Source organism: Oncorhynchus tshawytscha, linkage group LG18, assembly GCF_018296145.1.
Source record: "Oncorhynchus tshawytscha isolate Ot180627B linkage group LG18, Otsh_v2.0, whole genome shotgun sequence".
In the NCBI taxonomy this organism is placed as follows: Eukaryota; Metazoa; Chordata; class Actinopteri; order Salmoniformes; family Salmonidae; genus Oncorhynchus; species Oncorhynchus tshawytscha.
In genome coordinates, this window is record NC_056446.1 from 21,818,345 (window position 1) to 21,829,379 (window position 11,035).

The following is an 11,035-nucleotide window of genomic DNA, read 5'->3' on the forward strand; positions in this document are numbered from 1 at the left end:
TAAATATCTTACTGTTTTAAATTCTCCTCTCTCCGTGATGAGAGCTCGGTGCATCAAGGGTCGCAATTCTCCACATGGTTTTGGGGAGGCGTACTTCCCACATAAAAGTCTTCTTACTCTCTGCTCTCGTTTTGGTCCAGTTTATAAACTCCCAATTAAATATTTGTCAGTACGCAGCGTTACCATTTAATGGTGCGCGAAGATGGAGCGTGAAACCATAGCGGGAGATCGGAGAGGAACACATGGTTCCAAGAAATCCGTCCAGTTCTTTCCAGACATAGTGCCCGGGGAAGAACGCATACATCCCTTTCAGATTATGTGCTTCCGCTGGCGAGCGGCTGCGTGGCAAATGCACTGGATGTGCCAAATTGACCTAACTCATATGGGGTTATAATGAAGACGGGCGCTCACAATTCTAGCGTGCTTGGAGTTCGAACCCACGTGAGAACTCAAAGACGGGTTCTTTATCTGAAAAATGTACAGTATGACAGTTTTTTTGTGTTCTTCATCCCTTTGAAGAGCTTAATTGCATCCTAGTACTGGTCTTTCTGCTTTGCCTGTATCCTTCTCTGTGGTGTCTACTGTGTCCATCAAAGGAACAACATCCTAGAGTATCAGTTAGAATGTGCTGTGTTGCTACCTCCTCCTTCAGTAATGCTGGGTAAAAGGTCACATTACTTATTCAACATAGTTTTCTATCTATTCATTGCATGTTCTATGTTATGCAGGGCTAATGTAGGCCAAAGTACATGACTTAATCAGAGGTTATCGCCCTAACACTTAATTTTGACATTCTGTCATATATGTATTTTCTGTTTATGTCTATGGCCAGCTAGTCTTAATGGTTAGTGATGGAGTAAGACAGGTTCACATCTGGGAGGATGTGTGTGTGTTTCTTAATCATTCTGCACATAACTCAGCTTCACTCACTTCACCCCCTTTATCTCTCACGGTGTCTAAGAGCCTGCACAGGCTTACCTGTCAAAATGTTTTGTTTTTGCATTGTGCTTAAGAAAGAGGCCCAGTTATGGTGTTGTCCCCCGAGATATGGTTCTTGGCTCTCTTTCTGGTCTATTTGAACAACCCTGATTTAGCAAGTATTATCTTGTGCTCTACGTCAGGTGCATAGGCCGGATCTTGTATCATCTGTTTGGGAAAAGTTCACAGATATAGTCTCTGGTTCAATTCAAAAGGACTTATTGAAAATCCCATTTGTGCTTAAACTGACAAAATATATAATTGCCCGCTGTCCCCTTCTCCTCAAGAGAAATCCAATAATCAATGTTCTGTGTGACTTGAGCCCTCCTCTCACTCCTCTACCTTCCCCCTCTATCTTTCTCTCACTCCACATCCTCAAAGTTGACTCTTTTTATTTTTCACCGTACACAAGTCTTCAAATCGGTCATTTCCCCCATGTATATTCATTAGTCTGCAGGTGTGAATGTGTATGCATTAGTGCTTATATTTAATGAAACCACATGACTATTTTTCAACACATAATTACCATATTTCCATACTATGATTTTGGACCGTAGGTAGTTGATGTGACCCACGTTCAGGTGTACCTCTGCTGGCTACACTCACTGGTCATGTCGGGAGTCTGTGGCCCACTCTAATATGTTCAGATGCACCCATGTTGCACTACATTTGAGGTATGGACAGTACTCACTCATGAATCAATACTTCTTCTTAAATAAAGGTACTTGGGTTTTAAGTGATCATTGACAATCTCTATCTGAGCTTGGTTTGTGTCTCAATGGATTTTAAAAGCTACAGTATATCTCTCCTTGTGTGCTCTCCCACATCATCACAAATACCAATTGACATGATGTGTGATATCACTATGGTTTAAAACCCCTCTAGCCTTCTTAATTCTAGGTGGCCATGAAAGTAAAGGATACAGGGAGTATTGGAACCAAGCCTGAGTGTTTGTAGTAAACATCTTACCTTGTATTCATTATCTTTGATTCCTTGATGCCCTTCCAGACTCCCTCAGCCTACCCAAGGATGTCAGAGGACAAAATCAGTTAACCACCTAACTGAGGAATTCAATTTAACCTTGCGCAATACCTTAGATGCAGTTGCACCCCTAAAAACAAAAAATATTTGTCATAAGCAACTAGCTCCCTGGTATACAGAAAATACCCGAGCTCTGAAGCAAGCTTCCAGAAAATTGGAACGGAAATGGCAGTCTTCCGACTAGCTTGGAAAGACAGTATCGTGCAGTATCTAAGAGCCCTTACTGCTGCTACACCAAACTGGAAGTCTTCCGACTAGCTTGGAAAGACAGTACCGTGCAGTACCGTAGAGACCTTACTGCTGCTACACCAAACTGGAAGTCTACCGACTAGCTTGGAAAGACAGTACCGTGCAGTATCTAAGAGCCCTCACTGCTGCTACACCAAACTGGAAGTCTTCCGACTAGCTTGGAAAGACACTACCGTGCAGTATCTAAGAGCCCTTACTGCTGCTACACAAACTGGAAGTCTACCGACTAGCTTGGAAAGACAGTATCGTGCAGTATCTAAGAGCCCTCACTGCTGCTACACCAAACTGGAAGTCTTCCGACTAGCTTGGAAAGACAGTATCGTGCAGTATCTAAGAGTCCTCACTGCTGCTACACCAAACTGGAAGTCTACCGACTAGCTTGGAAAGACAGTATCGTGCAGTATCTAAGAGCCCTCACTGCTGCTACACCAAACTGGAAGTCTACCGACTAGCTTGGAAAGACAGTATCGTGCAGTATCTAAGAGCCCTCACTGCTGCTACACCAAACTGGAAGTCTTCCGACTAGCTTGGAAAGACAGTATCGTGCAGTATCTAAGAGCCCTCACTGCTGCTACACCAAACTGGAAGTCTTCCGACTAGCTTGGAAAGACAGTATCGTGCAGTATCTAAGAGCCCTCACTGCTGCTACACCAAACTGGAAGTCTTCCGACTAGCTTGGAAAGACAGTATCGTGCAGTATCTAAGAGCCCTCACTGCTGCTACACCAAACTGGAAGTCTTCCGACTAGCTTGGAAAGACAGTATCGTGCAGTATCTAAGAGCCCTCACTGCTGCTACACCAAACTGGAAGTCTACCGACTAGCTTGGAAAGACAGTATCGTGCAGTATCTAAGAGCCCTCACTGCTGCTACACCAAACTGGAAGTCTACCGACTAGCTTGGAAAGACAGTATCGTGCAGTATCTAAGAGCCCTCACTGCTGCTACACCAAACTGGAAGTCTTCCGACTAGCTTGGAAAGACAGTATCGTGCAGTATCTAAGAGCCCTCACTGCTGCTACACCAAACTGGAAGTCTTCCGACTAGCTTGGAAAGACAGTATCGTGCAGTATCTAAGAGCCCTCACTGCTGCTACACCAAACTGGAAGTCTTCCGACTAGCTTGGAAAGACAGTACCGTGCAGTATCTAAGAGCCCTTACTGCTGCTCCACCAAACTGGAAGTCTTCCGACTAGCTTGGAAAGACAGTACCGTGCAGTATCTAAGAGCCCTCACTGCTGCTCCATCATCCTACTTTTCCAACTTAAATGAGGAAAATAAGAACAATCCGAAATTTATTTTTGATACTGTCGCAAAGCTAACTAAAAGGCAGCATTCCCCATGAGAGGATGGCTTTCACTTCAGCAGTAATAAATTCATGAACTTCTTTGAGGAAAAGATCATGATCGTTAGAAAGCAAATTACGGACTCCTCTTTAAATCTGCGTATTCCTCCAAAGCTCAGTTGTTCTGAGTCTGCACAACTCTGCCAGGACCTAGGATCAAGGGAGACACTCAAGTGTTTTAGTACTATATCTCTTGACACAATGATGAAAATAATCATGGCCTCTAAACCTTCAAGCTGCATACTGGACCCTATTCCAACTAAACTACTGAAAGAGCTGCTTCCTATGCTTGGCCCTCCTATGTTGAACATAATACACGGCTCTCTATCCACCGGATGTGTACCAAACTCACTAAAAGTGGCAGTAATAATAAGCAGGAGCACTATTGTTTTCACTATATATTTTACCTCTTGGGGATGTCATTAGAAAACATAATGTTAACTTTCACTGCTATGCGGATGACACACAGCTGTACATTTCAATGAAACATGGTGAAGCCCAAAACTTGCCCTCACTAGAAGCCTGTGTTTCAGACATAAGGAAGTGGATAGCTGCAAACGTTCTACCTTTAATGGCTTACGGACAACAAAGTCAAGGTATTGGAGTGGCCATCACAAAGCCCTGACCTCAATCCTATAGAACATTTGTGGGCAGAACTGAAAAAGTGTGTGCGAGCAAGGAGGCCTACAAACCTGACTCAGTTACACCAGCTCTGTCAGGAGGAATGGGCCATAATTCACCTAACTTATTGTGGGAAGCTTGCGGAAGGCTATCCAAAATGTTTGACCCAAGTTAAACAATTTAAAGGCAATGCTACCACATACTAGTTGAGTGTATGTAAACCTCTGACCCATTGGGAATTTGATGAACGAAATAAAAGCTGAAATAAATCATTCTCTCTCCTATTATTCTGACATTTCACATTCTTAAAATAAAGTGGTGATCCTAACTGACCTAAGACAGGGAATTTTTACTAGGATTAAATGTCAGGAATTGTGAAAAATGGAGTTTAAAGGTATTTGGCTAAGGTGTATGTAAACTTCCGACTTCAACTGTAGACACTGAGACTGTCACAATCTGCTACAGTACAGTCTGCTGTTTGTCTTTTGTGAGCCACACAGTGCTTAGCGGTGCTAAGTTCTGAGCTTGACTTGGAGAGCTGTGTGACTCAGGCTGCTATCTGTACTGTGTTGTCTTATGTGTTGATACTTGTTTGGCTTTGCTTTGGGTATGTGTTGTAACTGCTCTCTCTCAATACTGCTTTGATGAGCTATCACTAACATTTGTGATTTGACAATGACATTGGCTATTAATTGTACACATTTAGGCCTTGATTGGGTATTGATGTTGCTCACTTATTCCTGACTGTCTGTATTGTGATGTGTCAGACTTAGGCTCTGATTCGCTGGGCTATGGCTAATTTGACCCTTATTATGGCCTGTTTTACAGCTGAATTGATGGCCTTTATGGGTTGATGGAAGATTATGGTATCCTGATGGCATCAGCTGGATGAGTTCTAAGGGTCCATTTCAAGGCCTCTCTCTATCCATCAAATAGGCCATTATGGTCCAGGTCAACTAGATTTATAAAATAGTCACATCTCTGGATAATTGCCTTCAAGCTATTCACAGATGAGTGATCTGATATGAGGAGGATCATGGTATGGTTGTATGTTGAAGAGACATAGAATAAAACAACCTGGTGTCTTGAGTCAGGACAAAGCTTGAATCTAAACGGGTACCGTTGTACAGGCATGTGAGTAATAATCAGATTATAGCATTACTGGCGGTCGCATTAATGCCTGTTATTACTATGGTAATCTATTGTAATATTGCGGGGAAAAAAACAGATGGAACGCAGAAGCGCAATGGGCCTTGTGGAGGGGGAATTATCTGGGTCGAGATGACATGACGTGGTTACTACGAGGCAACCTCGTGACCCTCTGAAATCAGTTTGTATGGTGATGTAGGATTTTCACCAACAACAAATTCAACAGGAAAAGTTCCGCCCCAATTAATTTTCAACAAGTGTACGAAGCGACATGTGCGAGTGATTGTGGAAAGGTGAGTGGGGAGTACCCTGGTTTTGGAAAGGTGAGCGGGAAGTACCCTGGTTGTGGAAAGGTGAGCGGGAAGTACCCTGGTTGTGGAATGGTGAGCGGGGAGTACCCTGGTTGTGGAAAGGTGAGCGGGAAGTACCCTGGTTGTGGAAAGGTGAGCGGGAAGTACCCTGGTTGTGGAATGGTGAGCGGGGAGTACCCTGGTTGTGGAATGGCAGAACGTTTGCTCTACTTTATGCAAATTTAAATCGAATCACTGCCTTGGTTAAAACCCACTGTGAGGGAAATAATGCACACACAGGCAATCAGTGATGCCAATTTAGCAATTTTGTTGCTAGATTTAGCAACTTTTCAGACTACCCTGGAAACTTTGTTTTCAAACAGAACCTAGCAACAAATTTAGCTACTTTAAAAATGTATTTTGAACTTTTAGCAACTTTTGAAAAGTGACTCAAATTGCTAAAATGCACACATTTTCCCTCTAAATGACACAAAACGATTTTCTCTGTCACACACTCAGTTACAACACACCTGCCTGGCTGCAAAAGTGCATTGTGAATGAGGTCAGCAGCAGGCGCTCAGCTCGTGCATAGGCAGCAGCAGGCCAGCATCAATTTCAGCAAATTTCAAATCATTGTTGGTTGACTGCAGCAGCAGTAGTGTGCATTCGGCGAGACAACCCCAATGACTATAGTTGGTCACAAATGTTTTATCTTGAACAGAACGTACAACATCAATCAACATGTCTCAATCAAAATTATACAGTCAGAAGTACAGAAAAGAGTGGGAGTCTGTACCTGAATTTAAAGGGTGGCTGAAGCCAGTAATTGGGGATGATTGTCAGGCATTGTCACGTTCTGACCTTAGTTCTTTTGTTATGTCTTTGTTTAGTATGGTCAGGGCGTGAGTTGGGTGGGTTGTCTATGTTCCTTTTTCTATGATTTGTGATTTCTGTGTTTGGCCTGGTATGGTTCTCAATCAGAGGCAGCTGTCAATCATTGTCCCTGATTGAGAACCATACTTAGGGAGCCTGGTTTCACTTTTGAGTTGTGGGTGATTATTTTCCGTTTTAGTGTTTGTGCCACACAGGACTGTTTAGTTTGTTTCGGTATTTCACGTTGTTATTTTGTAGTTTAGTGTTCTTGTAAATAAAGTAACGTTATGGACACTTACCACGCTGCACATTGGTCCAACCTCTCCTACTCCTCCTCCTCAGAGGATTTTTTACAGGCATATTGTGTGTACTGCAAATCAGATATGCTTGCAAAAATGTATGACATCAAAAGACATTGTGCTACAGCAAAGCATATAAACCATTTGTCCTCTGACAAATCAACTGTAAATTTCGGTGTTCCTCAAGGTTCCGTTTTAGGACCACTATTGTTTTCACTATATATTTTACCTCTTGGGGATGTCATTCGAAAACATAATGTTAACTTTCACTACTATGCGGATGACACACAGCTGTACATTTCAATGAAACATGGTGAAGCCCCAAAATTGCCCTCGCTAGAAGCATGTGTTTCACTTCATAAGGAAGTGGATGGCTGCAAACTTTCTACTTTTAAACTCAGACAAAACAGAGATGCTTGTTCTAGGTCCCAAGAAACAAAGAGATCTTCTGTTGAATCTGACAATTAATCTTAATGGTTGTACAGTCGTCTCAAATAAAACTGTGAAGGACCTCGGCGTTACTCTGTACCCTCTTTTGAAGAACAGATCAAGACCATTTCAAGGACAGCTTTTTTCCATCTAAGTAACATTGCAAAAATCAGAAACTTTCTGTCCAAAAATGATGCAGAAAAATTAATCCATGCTTTTGTCACTTCTAGGTTAGACTACTGCAATGCTCTACTTTCCGGCTACCCGGATAAAGCACTAAATAAACTACAGTTAGTGCTAAATACGGCTGCTAGAATCCTAACTACAACCAAAATATTTGATCATATTACTCCAGTGCTAGCCTCCCTACACTGGCTTCCTGTCGAAGCAAGGGCTGATTTCAAGGTTTTACTGCTAACCTACAAAGCATTACATGGGCTTGCTCCTACCTATCTCTCTGAGATGGTCCTGCCGTACATACCTACATGTACGCTACGGTCACAAGACGCAGGCCTCCTAATTGTCCCTAGAATTTCTAAGCAAACAGCTGGAGGCAGGGCTTTCTCCTATAGAGCTCCATTTTTATGGAACGGTCTGCCTACCCATGTCAGAGACGCAAACTCGGTCTCAACCTTTAAGTTTTTACTGAAGACTCATCACTTCAGTGGGTCATATGATTGAGTGTAGTCTGGCCCAGGAGTGGGAAGGTGAACGGAAAGGCTCTGGAGCAACGAACCGCCCTTGCTGTCTCTGCCTGGCCGGTTCCCCTCTTTCCCCCCCCCCTTGGGTTGTGTCGTGGCGGAGATCTTTGTGGGCTATACTCAGCCTTGTCTCAGGATGGTAAGTTGGTGGTTGAAGATATCCCTCTAGTGGTGTGGGGGCTGTGCTTTGGCAAAGTGGGTGGGGTTATATCCTGTTTGGCCCTGTCCGGGGGTATCATCGGATGGGGCCACAGTGTCTCCTGACCCGTCCTATCTCAGCCTCCAGTATTTATGCTGCAGTAGTTTATGTGTCGGGGGGCTAGGGTCAGTTTGTTATATCTGGAGTACTTCTCCTGTCCTATTCGGTGTCCTGTGTGAATTTAAGTGTGCTCTTTCTAATTCTGTCTTTCTCTCTTTCTTTCTCTCTCTCGGAGGACCTGAGCCCTAGGACCATGCCTCAGGACTACCTGACATGATGACTCCTTGCTGTCCCCAGTCCACCTGGCCGTGCTGCTGCTCCAGTTTCAACTGTTCTGCCTTATTATTATTGGACCATGCTGGTCATTTATGAACATTTAAATATCTTGGCCATGTTCTGTTATAATCTCCACCCGGCACAGCCAGAAGAGGACTGGCCACCCCACATAGCCTGGTTCCTCTCTAGGTTTCTTCCTAGGTTTTGGCCTTTCTAGGGAGTTTCTCCTAGCCACCGTGCTTCTACACCTGCATTGCTTGCTGTTTGGGGTTTTAGGCTGGGTTTCTGTACAGCACTTTGAGATTTCAGCTGATGTACGAAGGGCTATATAAATACATTTGATTTGATTTGATTTGATAAAGAAATCAAAACCGTACAACCCTGCAATGCAGTCTATATTACCACAGTTGGCTAAGAAAGTGGACAACTGCTGGATGCACAAGATTTTAAAGGAATCTGGTACACCTCTTAACATCAATTTGCAGCAGAGTAGTCAACCCTATGGCAAAAATTGATGTCCTGAAGGATGCCATTGATGGACATCACTATCCAACACCATACCTTGGGTACCTTTTTGAGAGCACGGTGTACCAACTGTGGTAGCAGAATCAGAATTAGTTAGGTAACGTTGATAAATAAGATGTTTTATTTACATAATAATGCTTATGTGAGATATTTGTCATTAGGATGTTTTCTTTTGGATAATACTGTTGGCAGTTGCATTTTCCTCTCTCTTCTCCCAGGGCTTAGTCACTAGGGGCCCAGAGAGGGGAGAGGTCAGGCTTGTCTTCATATGTCAATGTATCTGTTAAACCATGTGATGCTATGAATAATATCAGAAGGGGAGGAGGACAGAATGGAGGCTTGTCTTCTCATAGGAATGTGTCTGTAACTATTGTATGTCCCCTCTGAGGTTGCCCTTAGCTTGATCTAGTATATGACCTAAGAGGCTCACTGTCTCGGTGAGCTTGTCCAAGAGGGAGAGTATTTGAGATGGGAGTATCTGGAATTGACAATTGATATATGCCATTGGATGAGGTAATGTTTTGGTCCTAAATGGTACCAAGAACGAGATTAGAACCTTGTCTAAGAGACCAAACTGAATGATAATTTATAGCTAATGCTGTCTGGCTATGGGGTACTCCTCTCTCAAGTAAAGTCTTCCTTTGTAATGTTCCTAAGATCTGTTATTTGTCATGTGAGTTGAGAGGGGTGTGTCTTGGCTATAAATGATACTAAGAATTGTTTTGTAAGGACTCTCAGAGAATTAATTTATAGACACTCAAAAAGGGCTATGGTGAAGCTCATATAATTAAAGATGGACTTTATAATATAACTCTAACTTGTGTGTGGTTTGCTCTCTCATTATTTGGTAATACAGGAAATTTCCATGACACAACTCAGTCTTGCGGACGAAAAGGTCATTCAGAGACAGTGCATCAACTACATTGTTGCTTTAAGTAAGGAGCTGCAAGCAAGGCTCCCAGACAACCTTGAAGCCTTGCGACACATGGCCTTGTTCAATGTTAAGGAAACGCTAAAGCACAATAAAGGCACCACTGAAATGATTAAAGTATCTGAGGCACTGGGGAACCAGCCCCAAACAAATGATCAAATTGTTTCCCAATGGAGAAACATCCATCTGTTTAGGTGGGACTCAACTGAAAATACAGTCGAGTTTTGGAGTGAAGTGAATACCTACACTGACTCTTCCGGGTCAAAACCATTTGAAGAACTGTGCAAAGCTGCACTCGCTGCCCTCTCCTTGCTACACTCAAATGCGGAGGTTGAACGGCTGTTCAGCCAAATGAGTGGGGTCAAGTCAAAGTTAAGAAATAGAATGTCACTGCACACTCTCAGCTCCATACTCCTGGTGCGGTATGGACTGAAGCTGGCTGGTGATACCTTTTCCCAGCATAAACTACCAAGTGAAGTTCTGCAGCAGTTTGGCACCACAGCAGCGTACAGCTTTAAGGCCAGTCCATCGTCTTCTGCTGGTTCCAGCTCCGTGACAATGCAGTTGGACAGTGAAGATGAAGAGGATTTCCTTGCCAATCTATGATTCATCATATTTACAGTATGTACGCAAGGAGTGGACTTTCTGGAACTGGCGGAGACACACAGCTGATGGTGGCAGTGTGCACTGCAGCGCGAGCGAGAACAATGGCAATATCTGGAGGAAACCATTAAGCAGCTAGCCAGCCAAGCAGCACAACAACCTGGAGAGAGCTGCCTAGCGCACACATCATTATTTCAGTTAAGTTCCGAGATGGCCACTCAATTGGAGTAACGTTATTGCGTATTCTACATAAGGATGCAGTTTTACGTTATTATGTAATGATGTCATCACAACGTCATTTAGCAACAAATCGACCTGCCTCTAGCAACTTCCCCTGAAAATTAGTTGGCAACATTGACAGGCATACACCTCCTTAAGAAAGGCTAGTTTACATAAGCATAATGATTCTGACAGCATTATAGATTATTTTTTAGTGTAGTCATATTTCCATTTAAGTAATTTAGCAGATGCTCTGATCCCAAGTGATTTACAGTACCGAGTCCATATATATCTTATTTCCATACTGGTCC